Source organism: Mobula birostris, chromosome 16 (genome assembly GCF_030028105.1).
Source record: "Mobula birostris isolate sMobBir1 chromosome 16, sMobBir1.hap1, whole genome shotgun sequence".
NCBI lineage: Eukaryota > Metazoa > Chordata > Chondrichthyes > Myliobatiformes > Myliobatidae > Mobula > Mobula birostris.
In genome coordinates, this window is record NC_092385.1 from 668,472 (window position 1) to 691,609 (window position 23,138).

Genomic DNA, 23,138 nt, shown 5'->3' on the forward strand with positions numbered 1-23,138 from the left:
GCGACTCGAGTAGCAGCAGTACCGTCAATGGATACGATAAATATTCCCATTTCAGCCTACTACAACTAAAAAACACAACTGCTTCCAAGGTCAGTACAGTCAACAAAGATGTCTTAATGCGTTTAAATGAACTATCGCCAGTTAAAACTGACGGAAACAACACAGTCTGTGCTCAGAAGCGTCGAGGACGCCTCGAGGAAGCGTGGGGGCAGAGTGGGGTTACAAGTGCGTTTAAGAAACGGGGTTTTAAACTCCCTATACTGTATCGACTACCTTGCTGGCGAACGTGCAGTCTCTGGTGAGTAAAATCGATGATCTCAGAGCCAGGGTGCGGAGTCAGAGGGACATTAGGACCACGTGTGTCCTTTGTTTCATGGAATCCTGGTTAACCCCTTCCATACTGGATGCAGCGATTCAGATCGACGGGTTTACTATACATTGTCAGAGTAGATCTACAGAGTGTCTCAAGAGCACGGGTGGAGGAGTATGCCTCATGATCAACTCTTCTTGGTTCACAAGTATATCAGTGCTGTCCAAATTCTGCTCACCAGACCTGGACTATCTAGCAGTTAAATGTCGTCCTTTTTACTTACCACGGGAGTTCTCTGGGGTCACTCTGGTAGCAGTTTGCATTCCATCTCAGGCCAATGTCAAGCAGGCTTTAGATGATCTGATCAATGGGATCAACATGCACGAAACAGCGCACCCTAACACCTTCACCATCGTTTTGGGAGATTTAAACAAAGCAAGTCTGAAAAAAATCCTAAGCAACTACCATCAACAGATCACTTGCAATACCAGACGAAACACCACTGGACCATTGCTACACCACCATCAAGAATGCCTACTGTGCTATTCCACATCCTCACTTCGGGAAGTCTGATCACCTGGCTGTACTTCTACTCCCTGAGTATAGGCAGAGACTGAAGATTGCAGCATCAATAGTGACGACCAAGAAGGTATGGACCTTAAGGACTGCTTTGAATTGGTGGACTGGACTTTATTCAGCGATTCATCTTCAAACCTGGATGAGTATGCTGCAGTTGTTACCGACTTCATTAAAACCTGTGTGGGTGAATGTGTGTACACAAATACTGTACATTTCCAAACCAAAAGCCGTGGATAAAGAAGACTGCTGAAGACTAGATCTGTGGCATTCAAATCTGGTGACCCAGGCCTGTATCAGAAAAGCAGGTATGATTTGCGAAGAGTTATTTCAAGGGCGAAGAGACGATTTTGAATGAGGTTGGAGGCAACATCAGATGCACGGCAACTCTGGCAGGGTCTGTAAGACATTACTTCCTACAAAGCGAAACCCATTAGCATGAATGGCAGCGATGCTTCACTACCAGGTGAACTCAACGCCTTCTATGCACAATTTGAAAGGGAGAATATAACTACAACTGTGAAGATCCCTGCTGCACCTGATGACCCTGTGATCTCCGTCTCAGAGGCTGATGTTAGACTGTCTTTAAAGAGGGTGAACCTCGCAAGGCAGAAGATCCTGATGGAGAACCTGGTAAAGCTCTGTAAACCTGTGCCAACCAACTAGCGGAAGTATTCAAGGACATTTTCAACCTCTCACTGCTATAGGCAGAAATTCCCACTGGCTTCAAAAAGGCAACAATTATACCAGTGCCTAAGAATAATGTGGGCTGCCTTAATGACTATCACCTGGTAGTCCTCACATCGACAGTGATGAAATGCTTTGAGAGATTCGTCATGATTAGACTGAACTCCTGCCTCAGCAAGGACCTGGACCCATTGCAATTTGCCTATCGTCACAATAGGTCAACAGCAGATGCAATCTCAATGGCTTTAGACCACCAGGACAACTCAAACACCTACATCAGGATGCTGTTCATTGAGTATAGCAGCATTTAATACCATCATTCCCACAATCCTGATTAAGAAGTTGCAGAACCTGGGCCTCTGTAACTCCCTTTGCAATTGGATCCTCGACTTCCTAAGCGGAAGACCACAATCTGTGCGGATTGGTGATAACATCTCCTCTTCGCTGACCATCAACACTGGCGCAATTCAAGGGTGTGTGCTTAGCCCACTGCTCTACTCTCTGTATACACATGACTGTGTGCCTAGGCATAGCTCAAATACCACCTACAAATTTGCTGATGATACAGCCATTGCTGGTAGAATCTCAGGTAGTGATGAGAGGTGTACAGGAGTGAGATATGCCAACTAGTGGAGTGGTGCCACAGCAACAACCTGGCACTCAACATCAGTAAGACAAAAGAGCTGACTGTGGACTTCAGGAAGGGTAAGACGAAGAAACATATACCAATCCTCATAGAGGGATCAGAAGTGGGGAGAGTGAGCAGTTTCAAGTTCCTGGGTGTCAAGATCTCTGAGGATCTAACCTGGTCCCAACATATCGATGTAGCTATAAAGAAGGCCAGACAACAGCTATACTTTATTAAGCGTTTGAAGAGATTTGGTATGTCAGCAAATACACTCAAAAACTTCTACAGTTGTACCTTGGAGAGCATTCTGACAGGCTGCATCACTGTCTGCTATGGAGGGGCTACTGCACAGGACCAAAAGAAGGTTGTAGATCTAGTCAGATCCATCTTGGGTACTAGCTTACAAAGTACCCAGGACATCTTCAGGAAGTGGTGTCTCAGAAAGGCAGCATCCATTATTAAAGACCTCCAGCACCCAGGGCATGCCCTTTTCTCACTGTTACCATCAGGTAGGAGATACAGAAGCCTGAAGGCACACACTCAGTGATTCAGGAACAGCTTCTTCCCCTCTGCCATCCGATTCCTAAATGGACATTGAATCTTTGGACACTACCTCACTTTTTACAGTATTTCTGTTTTTGCACTTTAAAAAAGATCTATTCAATATATGTATGCTGTAATTGTAATGTTTATTTATTATTATTTTCCCCCTGCTGGATTATGTATCGCATTGAACTGCTGCTGCAAAGTTCAGATCACATGTAGGTGATTAATAAACCTGATTCTGACTCTGATCTATTTCATTATCTCAATCATTTATATGCAGCATAAATGGAAGTGGTCCTAACACTGACCCCTGCAGAACACCATTAGTCACTGGTAGCCAACAAGAAAATGATCCTTCTATTCTCATTCGGCTGCCTCCTACCAATCAGCTAATGTTCTAACCATGTTAGTAACATTCCTGTAATACCACGGGCTCCAAACTTGGTAAGCAGGCTCATGTGTGGCACCTTGTCAAAGGCCTTCTGAAAGTCCAAATATACAACAACCACTACATCCCCTTTGTCTATCCTACTTGCAATCTCCTTAAAGAATTCGAACAGGTTCGACAGGCATGTTGACTTTGTACTATCTTGTTCTGTGTCACCAAGTACTCCATAACCTCATTCTTAACAATTGACTCCAACATCTTCCCAAACACTGAGGTCAAGCTAACTGGTCTATAATTTCCTTTCTGCTGTTTGGAACTTCAGCTTGTTTTCAGCAGCTAAGCGGAGCACATTTGATCACTGTATCATTGCTGTGTGGGATCTTGCCCAGCACAGTTGGCTGCCATGTTTCCCCACAGTGTAGCAGGAACAAAATGTAAAAGTATAAAATAGAAACTGCTGGGAACTCAGTATATCGGCTACTTCTGTGAAAGGAAAAATAGTGGAAGACCCAGTTACACGATTGGACTGTCCAAGGTGCTGCGATCGGCTGAATATTACCAGCATTCTCTTTTTTACTTTAAATTTCCTACAACTGTAGTTCTTTTCCTCTTCATTTTAATGCACAGATAGTAACTGATTGCAAAATGTCTGCAACACCCCAAATTGTGTAAATGCCACCCCATTCCACCAGTTTGTTAGTTCTGAGTTCATTCTGACCCTGGTGTAAAACAGTCCATACAGTCAATGCTGACAGCATCCTTTCCTCCCACTGGCATTCTGTTGCCTTTACTCCTGACGCCACTGTTTCTACACTGACAAGCGGTGACCACAGAGTGATGAAAAAAAAATGTAACACTTCTTGCAGCTCTGACGGGCTGTTACCCTGGAAACGGAGGAAGTGGCTCACTAAAAATAACTGAAAAGGGAAACAAACTCAACATTGTATGCTGTGAGTTCATTATGACAAAGGTTAACAATGCAGCCATTTTGTAACGGTGAAACTAAAATTGTAAAGGTTGTTTTTAACCATGCCTCGTGCTGTATTCAATTAATTCTCTAGTAGTTCTGGCTAACAAAAAATGATTCCTGCTTAGCAATTAATAATATATTAACCTCTGCCATAAATATTCCCAATGACAGCCTCAACCACCATCTGTTGCAACAAACTCTACACATTGACCACTCTTTGGCTGAAGAAGTTTCTCTCATATCAGATTTAAAGGGAAACTTCTTTATTCTGAGGCTATTCTCTCAGACACCAGACTCTCCATCTGATGGAAACAACCTCTCCATGTCCACTGTATCCAGGCTGTTCAGAATTCTGTGGGCTTAAATAAGATCCCGTTCACCTCTATACTTCTGAACTCCATAGAGTACAGGCCCAGAGTCATCAAATGGATGTCATACATAAACCCTCACATTCCTGAGATTACTCTTGTGAACCATGTGAGCAACAGTTGAACTGAACACATTTCCAGGAATAACAGGGAAAGTGGTACCAGGATAATTCACAGGGAAAAGTTGTGGTTTCTTTACTGTTCCACTAAGCATCACAAAACAAGCGCCTGAGCACTGGCTCATTTCCAAAGGAACAAAGTTAGCGACTTGGGTTCACAACTGTTCGTCAGAAGGGCTTTAACCATATCCTGTTGTTAGTGCAGATTTCCAGCATCTTGAGTTTCTGTCTGATTTCCACCGACTGACTGACAGGTCCAAACACAGTTGTTTGTTTCTACTGTTACAAACACAGAACAGCCTCCCCCTGTGAGGGATGGAATGATAACTCAACCTCTCCTCAGTATAGCAGTCATTGCTTCCAAAGGAACTCCAGAACCAAACAACTGAGCCCAGAAAATAAATACTCACTCAACACCTCATAAACCTGAGCAGCTTGAACCCCGGGTCCATTGAACTTGGATCCCAGGACCATTGTATGGTACTTGGATCCCAGGACCAACCACACAGATTCACACAGCTGAATCTGTCACTCACCAACCCCTGAATCCCCAAATATCGTCCCCACATCTCACAGTGAGCGGTGTAATCAGAAATCCCCCCACAACCAATGCCTAGCACCCCAAGACTTCTGATTCATTGTGGAAGGAGGAACATCCAGCCCCATCTGTTGAAGTAGTGACCTGGGCCAAATCACAAATACTGACAGTTCTATATGCTTGGAGTCTACATCCCAGAATAGTAGCTCAAGCACAGATTTTCCCAGGACTCCTTGTTGCAGTAATATGCCGCAGTGTTTCAGCCATTAAGTGTTCAAAAGCTAACACACCTACATCAACCTGTGTCAGAATGGGAACCTGATGATCCTCTGACTGGGCCGGAGATCCGGCTGGAAACCCTGGGTGTGTATCACTAGATAGCAGGGATACGTTTCACATTGTCTCCAGCAGCTAAACTGAACACATTGTATCGTTATCTTATTGTTAAATGACATCTTGCCCAGTACAATTGGCCGTCACATTTTCTGTAGGCTAACAGGAATAAAAGACGTTTACTATAAAATTGACATTAAAGTGCTGGAAACTCAGTACATAAGATTGAATGTGTGTAAAGAGAAACTGTGGAAGACCCAGAATCAGAACTGGGACTGTCCAAGATGCTGCCCGATCTGCTCAACGTTTCCAGCATTTTCTCTTTTTACTTCAAATGATGCACATCTACTGACTGGTTACGAGATGTTTCTGACGGCCTGAACAAAGTTGCACAAATGTAATTCCTACATTCATTAGTTTTCTTTTCATTCTAACACAGAGGTAATACAGTCAATACAGTGAATGGTCACAACATCCTCCCCACCCCACTATCAATCTGTTCCATCTGCTCCCGAGGCCACTAACTCTTAATGAGGGGAAGTGACCAGAGAGCAATAAAAATGTGCACCACTCCCTGCAAGTCAGGTGGAGTGTTACCCTGGCAACATAGAATGTGATTCTCCAAAAATGACTGAGAAAGAAAATAACAGTCTCTACTTTAAATGCAGCAAATTTCCTCATGACAAAGATTAATATAGCGGCCATTTTACAACATTTAAACTAAAATCGTAATGGCTGTCTTTACCCTACCTCGTGCTGCATTCAGTAAATCCTCCAGTAGTTCCAGGTAATAAACACCAATTTCAGAAATAATTCAGTGAGGCAAAATACTTCACAATGAAGACAACGTAGAAGAAAGATGGTTGATATATAATCATTGGTGGGAAACAGACTGGACAGAGTTTGAACAAGATGGTTGACATATATCATTGAGGTGGTGGGATACAGGCTGGACAGAAGTTGAGGACGCTGCTGAGGACTCGTTGACTCTGCCTTCATAGCAGGCGACACGCGGCGCATGTGGAAGGGCATTCAGGAAAGATCACCAACTACAGGACAACATCACCTGACTGTGCGGGTGATGCCTCCCTCCCAGATGCACTGAACAACTTCTACGCTCATTTTGAGACAGAAAATGACTTGGCGGCAAGGAAGACCAACCCTCCTCCAAATGACCAGGTGCTGTGTCTTACCGTGGCCAATGTGAGGAGAACCCTGTGCAGGGTCAACCCACGGAAGGCTGCTGGACCAGATAATATTCCTGGCAGAGTGCTGAGAGGATGTGCCGACCAGCTAGCAGATATCCTCACTGACATCTTCAACATCTCCCTGAGCAGCGCCATCGCTCCTACGTGCTTCAAGGCCGCCACCATCGTCCCCTTGCTGAAGAAGTCTTCAGTGTCCTGCCTCAATGATTACCATCCTATTGCACTCACATCCATCATCATGAAGTGTTTTGAGAGGCTCGTCATGAGGCACATCAAGACCCTGCTGCCCCCTCACTGGACCCCCTGTAGTTCGCGTACCATCCCAATCATTCAACAAATGACGCCATTGCCATCACCCTCCACCTGGACAAAAAAGACATGTACGTTCGAATGCTGTTCATAGACTTCAGTTCAGCATTCAACACAATCATTCCTCAGAAACTGATTGGAAAGCTGAACCTACTGGGCCTGAACACCTCCCTCTGCAACTAGATCCTAGACATCCTGACTGGGAGACCTCAGTCAGTCCGGATCAGAAGCAGCATCTCCAACACCATCACACTGAGCACGGGGGCTCCCCAGGGCTGTGTGCTCAGGCCACTGCTGTTCACTCTGCTGACCCACGGCTGTGCTGCAACACACAGCTCAAACCACATCATCAAGTTCGCCGATGACACAACCGTGGTGGGTCTCATCAGCAAGAACGATGAGTCAGCATACAGAGAGGAGCTGCAGCAGCTAACGGACTGGTGCAGAGCCAACAACCTATCTCTGAATGTGAACAAAAACAAAAGAGATGGTTGTTGACGTCAGGAGGACACGGAGCGACCACTCTCCAGTGAACATCGACGACTCCTCCATAGGGATCGTTAAGAGCACCAAATTTCTTGGTGTTCACCTGGCAGAGAATTTCACCTAGTCCCTCAACACCAGCTCCATAGCAAAGAAAGCCCAGCAGCGTCTCTACTTTCTGCAAAGGCTGAGAAAGGTCCATCTCCCACCCCCCCATCCACACCACATTCTACAGAGGTTGTATTGAGAGCATCCTGAGCAGTTTCATCACTGCCTGGTTCAAAAATTGCACCATCTCAGATCGCAAGACCTGCAGCAGATAGTGAGGTCAGTTGCGAAGATCATCGGGGTCTCTCTTCCCACCATTACAGACATTTACACCACACGCTGCATCTGCAAAGCGAACAGCATTATGAAGGACCCCACGCACCCCTCATATAAACTCCTCTCCCTCCTGCCATCTGGCAAAAGGCACCAAAGCATTCAGGCTCTCACACCAGACTATGTAACAGTTTCTTCCCCCAAGCCATCAGACTCCTCAATACCCAGGGACTGGACTGGCACCAACCTACTGCCCTCTACTGTGCCTATTGTCTTGTTTATTATTTATTGTAATGCCTGCACTGTTTTCCAGAACGAGGGGCCACAGTTGTCTTGTTTATTATTTATTGTAATGCCTGCACTGTTTTCCAGAACGAAGGGCCACAGTTTGAGGATAGAGGGGAAGCCTTTTAGGACCGAGATTAGGAAAAACTTCTTCACACAGAGAGTGGTGAATCTGTGGAATTCTCTGCCACAGGAAACAGTTGAGGCCAGTTCATTGGCTATACTTAAGAGGGAGTTAGATATGGCCCTTGTGGCTACGGGGGTCAGGGGGTATGGAGGGAAGGCTGGGGCGGGGTTCTGAGTTGGATGATCAGCCATGATCATAATAAATGGTGGTGCAGGCTCAAAGGGCCGAATGGCCTACTCCTGCACCTATTTTCTATGTATGTTTCTATGTTTTGTGCACTTTATGTAGTCCTGGGTAGGTCTGTAGTCTAGTGTAGTTTCTGTGTTGTTTTACGTAGTTCAGTGTAGTTTTTGTACTGTTTCATGTAGCACCATGGTCTTGAAAAACATTGTCTTATTTTTACTGTGTACTGTACCAGCAGTCATGGTCGAAATGACAATAAAAAGTGACCTAACTTGACTTGAACAAGATGGTTGATATATATCATTGAGGTGGTGGGATACAGGCTGGACAGAGTTTGAACAAGGTGGGTGATATATATCATTGAGGTGGTGGGATACAGGCTGGACAGAGTTTGAACAAGATGGTTGATATATATGCAAGCAACTTTGATGTGTGTTGCTTGAATTTCCAGCATCTGCAGAATTCCTGTTGTTTGCGTGGTTGATATATATCATTGAGGTGGTGGGATAAATGCTGGACAGAGATTGAACAACATGGTTGATATGTATCATTGAGGTGGGATAGAGGCTGTACAGAGGTTAAACACTATAGTTGATATATATGACACCGAAGACAAGATTTACACTGTACCTCTGTACATGTAAAAAAACTGATTCCCCATTTTAACCGTGTGAGAATATTCCACAGCCTGGGGTGCTCCTTTGGAAATTCTGGAGGGAGTGTACACATTTCCGAAAAACCCAGATCAATGAAAAACACAGTTTGAACACCAAACTCATGGGTCTATTTCTACTGTTGCAAACACAGAACAGCCCATTTATTCAAGGCCTATCACTGTGAGGGATGGGATATTAACTCATCCTCTCCTCAATATAGCAGTCATTACTTCCAAAGGAACTCCAGAAATAAACACCTGCGCCCAGAACAGAAATACTGGCTCAACACCTCATAAACCTGGGCAGCTTGATCCCTGGGTCCATTGTACTTGGATCTAAAACTGTGATATCCCAGGACCCAACCTCACAGGGTTACACTGCTGAATCTGCCACTCACCGACCCCCAAATCCTCCTACATCGTCCCCACATCTCACAGCGAGTGGTGTAATCAGAAATTTCCCCACAACCAATGCCCAATGCCCCAAGCCTTTTGAATCATCGTGGAAGGAGGAACATCCAGCCCCCATTTGTGGAAGTACTGACCTGGGCCAAATCCCAGATACTGACAGGTCCATATGCCCAGTGTTTCCCAGGATTACAGCTCAAGCAGCAACTCGCCCAGGACTCCTTGGTGCCAGTAATATGCTGCAGTGTCTCGGCCATTCAGAGTTCAAAAACTAACACTCCGACATCAACCTGTGGCAGAACAGGAAACTGATGATCTTCTGACTGAGCCAGAGATTGGGCTGGAAAACCTGTGCGCAGGGCACCAGCAGGCAGGTATACATTTCACATTGTCTCCACCAGCTAAACTCTACACATTTTATCATTATCCTATTGTTAAATGAGATCTTGCCCAGCACAATTGGCCATCACATTTCCTGTAGGCTAACAGGAATTAAACACGTTTAATATAAAATTGAAAGTAAAGTGCTGGAAACTCGGTACATCAGATTGGATGTGTGTAAAGAGAAACTGTGGAAGACCCAGTATCAGAACTGGGGTTGTCCAAGATGCTGCCTGATCTGCTCAACGTTTCCAGTATTTTCTCTTTTTACTTTAAATGATGCACAACCATTAACTGATTACAAGATATTTGTGACAGCCTGAACAAAGCTGCACAAATGTAATGCCAATATCCATTAGTTTTCTCTTCAATCCAATACAGGGATAATACAGTCAATGCACACAACATCCTCCCTACCCCACTATCAATCAGTGATTTCTGCTTCCAAGCCTCCTTCCGACAAAGGTTAACTCAGCGGACATTTGGTAACTTTGAAGCTAAAATCTTAATGGCTGTCTTTACCCTACTACGTGCTGTATTTAATAAATCCTCTGGTAGTTCCAGGTAACAAACATCCATTTCAGAAATAACTCAGTGAGGCAAAATACATCACAATGAAGACAACGGTAGAAGAAATATTGTTGATATATAACCATTGATGGGATACAGGCTAGACAGAGGTTGTACAAGATGGTTGATGTATATCATTGAGGTGATGGGATACAGACTGGACAGAGGTTGAACAAAATGGTTGATCTATATCATTGAGGTGGTGGGATACAGATTGGATAGATGTTGACCAAGATGGTTGATATATATCATTGAGCTGGTGGGATACAGACTGGACAGAGATTGAACAAGATGGCTGATATATCTGATTCAAGTGGTGGGATACAGGTTAACCAGAGATTATCCCAGATGGGCAGGGAATTGAGTTGACTTTATTACTTATATCTTTCATATACACGAGGAGTAAAAGTCTTTACTTTTCGTTTCCATCTAAATATGCAATGTGCAAATTATAGTATATAGTATGTACAACAATATAACATAAAAATATAACTATTTTGTCAGCATGAATTAATCAGACTGATGGCCTGCTGGAAGAAGCTGTCCCGGAGCCTGTTGGTCCTGGCTTTTATGCTGCGGTACCATTTCCCGGATGGTAGCAGCTGGAACAGTTTGTGGTTGGGGTGACTCGGGTCCCCAATGGTCTGAGGTGAAAGAGGCTCTGTTGTGCCTTTTTCACCACACAGCTGGTATGTACTGACCATGTGAGATACTCAGTGATGTGTATGCTGAGGAACTTAAAGCTTTACATCCTCTCAACCCCAGATCCATTGATATCAATAGGGGCTACCCTGTCTCCATTCCTCCTGTAGTCCACAATCAGCTCCTTTGTTTTTGCGACATTGAGGGAGAGATTGTTTTCTTGACACCACTGTGTCAGGGTGATGACTTCTTTTCTGTAGGCTGCCTTTTTGTTAATTGAGATTAGGCCAATCAGTGTACAATCGTCAGCAAATTTTATTCGTTGTTTGGAGCTGTGGGTGGCAACACAGTCATGGGTGTACAGAGAGTAAAGGAGGGGGCCAAGGAGACAACCCTGTGGGGTATGTGTGATGTGGGTCAGAGAGACAGAGGTGAGGGAGCCCACTCTTACCACCTGCCGGTGATCTGTCGAGAAGTCCAGGATCCAGCTACACAAGGCAGGGTGAAGGCCAAGGTCTTTGAGCTTCTTGTCAATACTTCACGCCTTCGTTTGGCTACTGCTCTGCCCATGACTGCATGGAACTGCAGAGAACTTTGGAGAGTACAGAACATCAGAGAAACAATCCTCCCCTCCATGGACTCTTCCTACTCTTCCCCTGCCTCGGAAAAGCAGGCCATGTACTCAAACATCCTCACACCGGGACACTTTTGCTGCAAACCCGCTCCCCCATCGGGGAAGAGATACAAAAGCATTAAAGTGCGTGCCACCAGGCTCAAGGACGGCTACCTGTCTGCAGTTATTAGCCAAATGAATGATAAAATGGACTCGACCTCATAATGTAACTCGACGTGACCCTGCACATATGTCTATCCACACTGCACTTCCTCTGCAGCCATAATGCTTTGTTACAGTTATTGCTTTGTCGTATATCAGCTCAATGTACTGTCGTAATGTATCGATCTCTGTTGATGGTACGTCAGGCAAGATTTTCACTGTAGCTCAGTACGTGATGATAATAAACAAATTCCTCATTTTAATTGTGTGGAAATATTAGACAGACTGAGCTTCTGCTCTGGAACCACAGAAGGAAACTTAACTGTTGTCATTTCTGAGAAATGCAAATAAATGGAAAAGGCTTCAATCTCGCATTACGAACTGCGGTAACTGGCATCAGGTGACTGGTGGTGGGTATCCCTTACCAATTATCAGAATCAGGGTTAACAGCACCGGCATATGTCATGAAATTCGTTGTCTCTGCGGCAGCAGTAGAACCCAATTCATAACAATAGATTTTAACAATTGTGATTTAAAATAGGAATATACATATTAAATAGTTACATTATATAAGTAGTACAAAATAAAAAAATAAGAAATGTAATAAACTATTTTAATTGTGTGGAACTACTTGACTGACTGGGTTGTTGCTTTGGAAATTCTGGAGTGAAGCTTACCTAAACTGCACACATTTATGAGAAGCTCAGATAAATAGAAAAGGCTAAATTCTCACATAAATGGGTCATACACCCAGAAACATCGGCTGCACTTCAGCAGGTAAAAACAGTGGAATGAAACGTGCTGAAAATATTGCAGAAAAATCATATTGTCCACCCACAAGGAGAGGATGTGACAGATCCGGAAAGGATGGGACTGCCTTGTCTGGACAGGCGGAAGATTAAGCTACACGTACATGTAGAGCAGTGACCCACAGATGCTGCAGATCCGCGGGAAAACGTGAACAGGAAACGGGATCAGGTGACGGGTGGAGGGTGAACCGGTTGACTCTGCTCCTCGCCCCTCACACGCTGCCCGACCTGTCCACTGCATTTCCCACATTATTACATATTTACACCAGATACGTATTTACTTTTTCCCTCTATATCTTCCCTGTCCCTTTCGCTGCACCTCCAGGTCACAGAGTCACCAGTTCGATTCCCATCCCGCTCCAACACACAATTCAGACCCAAACAGGAAATGTGCAGGTTTCATTTAAATCAGTCTATGTTTATAAACACTAATTTCTATTCACATTCCTCCGGCCTGACAGGACAGCAACACTGAAACATCAAGTGAGCAAGAGAAGGAGGTGGCCATTCAGCCCCTCTAACCATCAACAAGATGGCGGCTGCTCTCCCATCTCAGCCACATGTTTCTGCCCGATCCTTATTCCCTCGATCCCTCCTGTCTCCACACATCTGTCGGCCTCTGTTTTATGTGAGGATGATCACTGAGTCTTCACCGCCCTCTGTGGTGGGGATTTACAGACATTCACCACCCTCGGAGTGGAGACATTTCCCCTCATCTCAGTCCCGGACAGTCCACCCTCTTTTTCAGAGACTGGGATCCCTGGTTCAACAGGTAATGATGTTGTGCATTTCAATGTGTTCACCTCTCAGTCCTCGATTCTCTAAATGAAAGGGTTATCACATTTGATCTTTCTTCACGATGACCCCACCACTCCAGGGATCAGTCTGGTGAATCTTCATTGCACTCTCTGGAACAAATACTCTCTAACCTCTTTGTTAATCCTCTATGGCATTAATTTCCATCTTCTGCAGTCCCGTGTTGCCCCAATAACTCACCTCCCACCCCCGTCACTATTTCCACCTTCCCACCTCCCCCCTCACCTGGATCCACCTCTCACTCCCCAGCTCTTGCTCCATCCCCACCCCTCACTCCTTTTCTCAATTTCCCGTCCACTCTCAGTCCAGAGGGAGGATCTCGGCCGATGCTGCCCGACCCACTGAGTTCCTCCGGCAGTTTGTTCTTTGGTCTACATAACCCGTGTTAGTAAGGGGAGCGGGATTTTACACCATATTCCAGGAACAATCTCAACAAAACCCTAATAATTGTCACTTTGTCCGGACCATTGGCCCCGCTTGCAGGGCAACAGTCTGCCGGTGTTTGCCGCCCAATGTGGTGAATCCCTCTGCTCGCCACCACCGTGGGCTCAGACATTTCCACAGATGAGCCCCTCCTGTCCCCACCGGGTCAAACATCCTGTCCGCCCCCTCTCTCACCATCTTCATCCTTTCAATAAAATATCACTCCTCCTACCCCGGGGAACCGACGGGCCGAGTGGTCTCCTCCTACCTCTCAGCGATACATCAGACTCCGGTCGCAGGAGACGCTTCACAAACGCCCCAACTTCCCTCGGAGGGAAATGGAAATAAATCAAAATGCGGGACATTTACTTTGGGATTTGTCCAGCTTTGACGGAGAGATCGCAGCGGAAGCCGAAGTCAGCGGGGGTAACACCTTCTCGGCTTGTCAGCCTCCGCTATTGGGTGTAACCAGTGATTGACATCGCCTCGCACCAATTGGAATTGCGCAGCGCGTCAATCGCGGTGGGGGAAGGGGATGGTCACGTGATTAGTAGGCCAGCTCTCCAGCGCGTGGGGGAAGTAAGACCGCGCACGTGAGGGCAGATCCCGGTGTGGGGAGCCCATGTGTGACGTCAGGCGCGTGGGTGTGGTTGTGTGACGTCACCTGTGTGGGCGCGCTTGTATTTAAAATCACCTAAATGGACGTTTCTTATAATTTCAGTGGGACAACAACATTAATAAAAGTTGCTGGTGAACGCAGCAGGCCAGGCAGCATCAATAGGAAGAGGGACAGTCGACGTTTCGGGCCGAGACCCTTCGTCAGGATCTCGGCCCGAAACGTCGACTGTACCTCTTCCTAGAGATGCTGCCTGGCCTGCTGCATTCGCCAGCAACTTTTACGTGTGTTGCTTGAAATTCCAGCACCTCCAGATTTCCTCGTGTTTGCAACAACATTAATCACGGGTTTCATCACTGAATCCAGTGTTGTGAGATGTAAAGTCCCCTGTCATGTGTCCGGCTGTGCCGTGTTGTTGGTGGAGTGGGCAGTGTGGTGTTTGTCTCGATTCTGGTCACAACAGGAGAATTGCCAGCGGGGTCCACACACAGTGTATTAGTCAACAGAAACCCTCTCGTCCCTGCAGTCGTTGTCTCCTGGTAAACTCAACACCCTGACAATGTAGATCATGGATACCCCGGCCTCTCAAAGTCAGGGAATCATTCTGACAGCTGATTGCTGAGAGGAATTATGTTTATTGGTCATTAAAGTTCGCCCAAATTCGTTTGGACGGATTTGATGTGGAATCGGGGGTGTCAGAGTGAAAGGGCCGGACGGCCAAACTCTCTCCGTTGTCCAAACAACCTTCCAGGTGAGGCGACACTTCACCTGTGAATCTTCCGGGGTCGCCCATTGTGTCCGCTGCTCCCGATTCGGCCGCCTCTGCACTGGTCATACCAGCTCCTCCGCAGTTGGGCGGGGGAGGGTTGTTTTTGGGAGGGGGTCGATGTTATTGTTCCCTTTTGTGCAGGAGGGGTGGGTTTGGGGGTTGATGATCGGGATGCCATTCTTTTTTATGCGGGGGGGGTGGGAGTTTGATGTTTCTCTCTGAACGGCTTTCATGTTCTTTCAACCAACACACATCAAAGTTGCCGGTGAACGCAGCAGGCCAGGCAGCATCTCTAGGAAGAGGTACAGTCGATGTTTCGGGCCGAGACCCTTCGTCAGGACTAACTGAAAGAAGAGCTAGTTAGAGATTTGAAAGGGGGAGGGGGAGATCCGAAATGATAGGAGAAGACAGGAGGGGGAGGGATGGAGCCAAGAGCTGGACAGGTGATTGGCAAAAGGGATATGAGAGGATCATGGGACAGGAGGCCGAGGGAGAGAGAAAAGGGGGAGGGGGTAAACCCAGAGGATGGGCAAGGGGTGTAGTGAGAGGGACAGAGGGAAAAAAAGGAGAGAGAGTGAAAAAGAATGTGTGTGAATAAATAACGGATGGGGTACGAGGGGGAGGTGGGGCATTAGCGGAAGTTAGAGAAGTCAATGTTCATGCCATCAGGTTGGAGGCTACCCAGACGGAATATAAGGTGTTGTTCCTCCAACCTGAGTGTGGCTTCATCTTTACAGTAGAGGAGGCCGTGGATAGACATATCAGAATGGGAATGAGACTTGGAATTAAAATGAGTGTTCTTTCTTTGTTTCATGGCTGTCCACTACTCCCGTCGACTCAGGCCTAGGGGGCCGCGTCGGGCACGATGACGGACTCTCCAGTTCTCCCTCTCCCTCATCAGTATGTTCAGTTCACCTACATTAGCCGCGCCGCTGACTTCTAGGAGTGTGTTGACCATAGTCTCTGGAAAAGAAGAAAAAATCAGAGTTGTATGTGGATAAAGGCGTTGATAATAAATTAACCTTTGAACTATCCGCTCCGAGCGGGACTTCCCGGTGTCCAAACATTTTCATTCCCATTCCCGTTCTGACGTGTCAGCTCATTGCCTCCTCTTATGCCAAGATGAGGCCACCCTCAGGTTCCAGGATCACAACCTTATATTCCGCCTGGGTACCTCCAACCTGATGGCATGAATATCGATTTCTCCTTCTGGTGAACAAATCTCCCCCTCACCCCTCCCTCCCAATTCCTCTCTTCCTCTCTGACTTTGCACGTTCTCTCACCTGCTTATCACTTCTCTCTGGGTCCACTGCTCCATCCTTTTCTCCTATTCTCCACTGTCCCCTCCTATCAGATTCTACTTTATTCTGCTCTTGAGCTTTACCGCCTACCTGGCTTCACCTATCACCTTCCAGCTAGACATTTCCTCGCCCGCCCCGATTTTATTCAGATATTTCCCCCATTCCATCTTAGTCCTCAAGGAGGGTTCAACTGGAAACGTCGACTGATGACTCTTTTCGATAGATGCTGCCCCGCCTGCTGAGTTCCGCCAGCATTTTGTTTGTGTTGCTTTGGATTTCCAGTATCTGCAGACTTTGTCTTGTTCGTGATTTACCTCTCCGTTGTCCCGCCCGCCTCCGGCCACTGGTGGCGCTGCACGGACCTCCGGCCACTGGTGGCGCTGCACGGACCTCCGGCCACTGGTGGCGCTGCACGGACCTCCGGCCACTGGTGGCGCTGCACGGACCTCCGGCCACCGGCGGCGATGCACGGACCTCCGGCTACTGGTGGCGCTGCACGAACCTCCGGCCACCGGCGGCGATGTGCAGACCTCCGGTCACGGGTAAACCCAAAATATTCTGCAGATGCTGGGGTCAAAGCAACACTCACAACACGCTGGAGGAACTCAGTAGGTCGGGCAGCATCCGTGGAAATGATCAGTCAACGTTTCGGGCCAGAACCCTTTGTCAGGACTGTAGTGGGAAGGGGCAGAGGCCCTATAAAGAAGGTGGGGGGAGGGTGGGAAGGAGAAGGCTGGTAGGTTCCAGGTGAAAAACCAGTAAGGGGAAAGATAAAGGGGTGGGGGAGGGGATAGGCAGGAAAGGTGAAGAAGGAATAGGGGAAAACACAATGGGTAGTAGAAGGAGGCGGGACCATGAGAGAGGTGATAGGCAGCTGGGGGAGGGGGCAGAGTGAAATTGGGATAGGGGAAGGGAGGGGGTGGGAATTACCGGAAGTTGGAGAATTCTGTGTTCATACCAAGGGGCTGGAGACTACCTTGATGGTATATGAGGTGTTGCTCCTCCAACCTGAGTTTAGCCTCATCATGGCCGTAGAGGAGGCCATGTATGGACATATCTGAATGGGAGTGGGAAGCAGAGTTGAAATGGGTGGCTACTGGGAGATCCTGTCTGTTGTGGCGGACGGAGCGGAGGTGCTCGACAAAGCGGTCCCCCAATCTGCGTCGGGTCTCACCGATGTAGAGGAGGCACCGGGAGCACTGGATGCAATAGATGACCCCAACAGACTCACAAGTGAAGTGTTGCCTCACCTGGAAGGACTGTTTGGGGCCCTGAATGGTGGCAAGAGAGGAGGTGTAGGGACAGGTGTAGCACTTACGCTTACAGGGATAAGTGCTGGTTGGGAGATCCGTAGGGAGGGATGTATGGATCAGGGAGTCGGGGAGGGACCGATCCCTGCGGAGGGTGGAGAGGGAAAGATGTGCTTAGTGGTGGGGTCCTGTTGAAGGTGGCAGAAGTTGCGGAGGATAATGTGCTGGATCTGGAGGCTGGTGGGGTGGTAGGTGAGGGCAAGGGGAACTCTGTCCCTGTTGTGGGAGGATGGGGTGAGGGCCAAAGTGAGGGAATGGAGGAGATGCGGGTGAGGGCATCATTGATGATGGCAGAAGGGAAATCACGATCCTTAAAGAAAGAGGACATTTGAGATGTCCTGGAACAGAAAACCTCATCCTCAGATCAGATGCGGCGGAGACGGAGGAACTGGGAATGCATTTTTGCATGTGGCGGGGTGGGAAGAGGTATAGTTGAGGTAGTTATGAGAGTCAGTGGGCTTGCAGAAGATGTCAGTGGACAGTCTGTCTCCAGAGATGGAGACCAAGAGATCGAGAAAGGGGAGAGAAGTGTCCGAGATAGACCAAGTGAATTTGAGGGCTAGGTGGTAGTTTGAACTAAAGTTGATGAAATTGACGAGCTCAGCATGGGTGCAGGAAGCAGCAACAATGTAGTTGTCAATGTGGCGAAAGAAAAGTTGGGGAGCAGTACTAGAATAGGTTTGGAGCATAGACTGTTCCACATAACCAACGAAGAGGCAGGCATAGCTGGGGCCCATGCGAGTGCCCATAGCTACACCCTTGGTCTGAAGAAAGTGGGAAGAGCGAAAAGAGAAGTTATTAAGTGTGAGTACCAGTTCTGCCAACCGGAGGAGGGTAGTGGTGGTTGGGAACTGGTGAGGTCTATTGTCCAGAAAGTAGCGGAGGGCTTTGAGGCCTTCTTGATGGGGAATGGAGGTGTATAAGGATTGGACATCCATAGTGAAAATGAAGTGATCGGGACCGGGGAACTGGAAGTTATTGAAGAGGTGGAGGGTATGGGATGTATTCCGGATGTAGGTGGGGAGGGACTGAACTATGGGTGACAAAATGGAGTCCAGGTAGGCAGATACAAGTTCGGTGGGACAGGAGCAGGCAGAAACTATGGGTCTACTGGGATAGTCAGGCTTGTGGATCTTGGAAAGGAGGTAAAACCGAGCGGTACAGGGTGTGGGAATTATGAGTTTAGTGGCTGAGGATGGAAGGTCTACGGAGTTGATAAGGGTGGTGATGGTACAGGAGACAATGGTTTGATGTTTTCTGGTGGGGTCCTGTTCCAGGGGTAAGGGGTAAGTAAGAGGAGGTGTCAGAGAGCTGCTGTTTGGCCTCAGTGAGGTAGAGGTCCATCCGCCAGACTACTACAGCACCACCTTTGTCTGCGGGTTTGATGGGGAGGTTGGGATTAGTGCGGAGAGAGTGGAGGGCAGTGCGTTCAGAGGGAGTGAGGTTGGAACAGGAGAGAGGAGTGGTGAAGTTGAGACAGTTGATCTCTCGGCAACAGTTGGAGATGAAAAGATCAGGTGCAGGTAGAAGGCCCAGGTGGGGTGTCCAGGAGGAGGAGGAGGGTTGAAGACAGGAGAAGGGGTCATCAGTAGGGGGAGGGGAATCCTTGCCAAAGAAGTAGGCTCGGAGACGTAGGCGACGGAAGAAGAGTTCAGCGTCATGGCGGGCACGGAACTCACTGAGGTGTGGACGGAAGGAGACAAAAGTGAGGCCCTTGCTAAGGACAGAACGTTTTGCCTCAGAGAGGGGAAGGTCAGAGGGAATGGTGAAGACACGGCAAGGGTTGGGGCTGGGTTTGGAGGAGGGTGAAGAGTGGGAGGTCTCAGGAGGGAGAGGGGGTTGCGATATTCAGGGAGAGCGGGGTTAGGGGTGGATGAGGGAACCGAGGAATGGAGGGGCAATGAGGGGTAGAGGGAAGGTTGGGAATCACGGAGAGGATAGAGGGTAATGGGGGAATCAGACGGGCGGTAGGACCCAGCGGCAGTAAGAGCGGTCCTGGTCTGGAGAGGGTCGGGACCTCGGTGGCGGAGCCTGTAGCCTGCAGGGCCCCAGAGCTGAGGTCAGAGACGAGTGAGTCCATGGCCTGCCGGGGGGTCTGGTGCCCATGTCCAGGAGGCCGTGGTTCCAGTCGGGGTCAGAGTCGGAGGTGGATGGGTCTTCGGCCTGCGGAAGGCCTGAGAAGTCGAGGTCTGAGGGGTCGGGGTCCAGGCTGGAGCCGGTCGTCGTCGTGGGCTCCAGGCGGGCGAGCTTGCAGTCCTTCTTGGACGCGAGGAAGGAGAAGTAACGGCGGTTGGAGGCGTGAATCCGGCAGAGAGTGTAGGAGAGATCCATGGCAGACGGTGGAGAGCGAGTCCCGGAATGGTGGCAGAGAGAGGGACAGGGCCCGTAAGCCATAGGTGGTGCTGAGGAGAGGCTCCTGCTAAACGCATGTGCGGTGCTGACCGCAGCTGTTGCCGGTGTGTCTCCTATTCGGGTGGTGGAGAGTCGGGACTGACCCCGGGGTTGTGTAAATCGGGGGCCGGGCCGGAGCTCTGCCGGACGACTGGAGCAGGGGTGCTAGGTGCCGGAGCTGTTCGAGGGGTGATTGATAAGTTCGTGGCCTAAGGTAGAAGGCCTAAAGTTAACCAGCTCTCGTAACAAGCACGTACAGTTCAGCTGTTTGAGTGATTATGCAGAAAGTTTGAAGTTAATAACTTTTGTGGTATTTCTGTTTCAGATAATTGAAAATTGCCTGGTTTTCTAAAATTGACTGCTTCCACCTTAGGCCACCAATTTACCAATCTCCCCTCGTATGCCACACCCAATTTGTATACCTGCTCATTTCATATTCTGGGCAACCTCCTTGCCCCATTCATGTGTGTATGTGTATATATGTATATATACACCTATATAATGTATTTGTGTGTATACATATTATTTATATATATGAATAGGGCTTCTTATAATGCAAGCACTAAACCAAGATGAAAGAAATATATGAATTCCAGAGGTCCACAGAAATATAGTGATAGTTAAGACATTAACAAGATTAGAGCCTATCACTGCATATCAGTGTATAGCTGGTACAATAAAACATATAATACTTAACTTAATAATATGACAAAGTATTGCACGTTTGCACTCACTAATTATCATAAAATATAATTAGCAAGTAAAGTAACGTTGCTTGCTTAGAAGCCATAGGGGTATTAGTGAGAAAATTTTACTTTTGTATTAGCGAGTTCGATGTCAATGCATCAGATGACAATATTGATGACCCACTGGCCAAATTTACGAATGAAGTGGAATATTGAAAGGACTGGATAGAGAGGTCGTGGAGGGCGATAGTATCTGGTTATCACAATGCCATAAATACAACTTAAATATACAAACGATAGGCTTGCTCCCCGGCTTGAGATTCTTAATTGGAGGATGGCACTTTGTTCACAAAATCCTCATAGCCCACAGTGACTGCAGACTGATTCCAGCAATGGAACCCACCACTGCAGCCCTACAGTGCTCTCTGTACTGATTGCAAAGCTACGAAATTGCATGTGAATTGCCTCCCCTCCCCCAATTCCACTCTCTCTGCGTCATCAGCAGACTGGGACATCTCACATCTCGCTGCCTCCGCCAGGCCATTAAACTGTGAACAACTGTGGTCAGGGACTGATCTCTGGGGTACTCCAAACGCTGCCTCCTTCCAGTCTGAAAACGACCCACACATCCAGCCACACACCACCGACAGTTTATCAGTCTCCAACGAAAAAGCCTGATCACCTACTCCTGAGGTTCAATACCCATTGGCTCGTATATGTCCAGGGGAAATCCCACCCAGCACCTGCCTCAATGCTTCCCTCGCAGTCGGTCGCCGCCCATATCAATCCCAAACATCAATCATCAGCCAGCACACCCAGTACATTTTACCAAGTACACTTCATAGATATTACTAAGTCTATGACATTAATATAAATTCGATACAGAAAAGGAAGTAATGAAAAAAAGGTGCCGAGACTTCACAAAGTCCAAGTTCTTTGTGCGCAGCCGTTGGAGCTCAATCAATTCCTGATGACCACCCGGATCCTGTCGACTCACGGCTCGGGACCACCCGGAGTGATCGACCGGAGCCTTTCCGCACGTCCGCCGTCCTCCCCGTCTCTCCTCCGACTCCCCGTCTCTCCACCGACTCCCCGTCTCCCCGTCAAAAACCCCCGCACGTCCGCCGCCCTCCCCATCTCTCCTCCGACTCCCCACCAAAAACACCGTCCACTGTCCTCTCCGTCTCTCCTCCGACTCCCCCCCAAAACTCCGTCCTCCCCGTCTCTCCGCCGTCCTCCCCGTCTCTCCTCCGACCCCCCCGTCTCTCCTCCGACCCCCCCGTCTCTCCTCCGACTCCCCGCCAAAAACACCGTCCACCGTCCTCTCCGTCTCTCCTCCGACTCCCCGTCTCTCCACCATTCTCCTCGTCTCTCCTCCGTCCTCCCCATCTCTCCTCCGACTCCTCGTCTCTCCACCGACTCCCCATCTCTCCTCCGACTCCGCGTCTCTCCTCTGACTCCCCGTCTCTCCACCGACTCCCCATCTCTCCTCCGACTCCCCGTCAAAAGCCCCGTCCAGCGTCCTCCCCGTCTCTCCACCGTCCTCCCCGTCTCTCCTCCGACTCCCTGCCAAAAACCTCGTCCACCGTCTCTCCTCCGACTCCCCGTCAAAAACCACGTCCACCGTCCTCCCCGCCTCTCCTCCGACTCCCCCCCAAAACCCCATCCACCGTCCTCCCCGTCTCTCCTCCGACTCCCCAGCAAAAACCCTGTCCACCCTCCTCCCCGTCTCTCCTCCGACTCCCCACCAAAACCCCGTCTCTCCTCCGACTCCCCGCCAAAAACCCCGTCCACCGTCTCTCCTCCGACTCCCAGCCAAAACCCCGTCTCTCCTCCGACTCCCCGCCAAAAACCCCGTCCACCGTCCTCCCCGTCTCTCCTCCGACTCCCCCCCAAAACTCCGTCCTCCCCGTCTCTCCGCCGTCCTCCCCGTCTCTCCTCCGACCCCCCCGTCTCTCCTCCGACTCCCCGTCTCTCCTCCGACTCCCCCGTCTCTCCTCGACTCTCCGCCAAAAACACCGTCCACCGTCCTCTCTGTCTCTCCTCCGACTCCCTGTCTCTCCACCATTCTCCTCGTCTCTCCTCCATCCTCCCCGTCTCTCCTCCGACTCCCCGTCTCTCCTCCAACTCCCCGTCTCTCCACCGACTCCCCATCTCTCCTCCGACTCCCCGTCAAAAGCCCCGTCCAGCGTCCTCCCCGTCTCTCC

General features: G+C 48.5%; 1 long non-coding RNA gene and 1 pseudogene across 1 annotated transcript in view; one reads left to right on the plus strand and one right to left on the minus strand.

Annotated features, from left to right (window-relative positions):
* The window catches only part of LOC140210917 (uncharacterized), a 44,990-nt gene extending 30,787 nt beyond the window's left edge, over window positions 1-14,203 (minus strand). Inside the window, exon 1 of the long non-coding RNA XR_011889336.1 lies at window positions 14,127-14,203. This is a non-coding gene — a long non-coding RNA (uncharacterized lncRNA). The remainder of the gene's footprint in view (window positions 1-14,126) is intronic.
* The window catches only part of LOC140210912 (uncharacterized), an 88,651-nt pseudogene that overhangs the window by 39,461 nt on the left and 26,052 nt on the right, over window positions 1-23,138 (plus strand).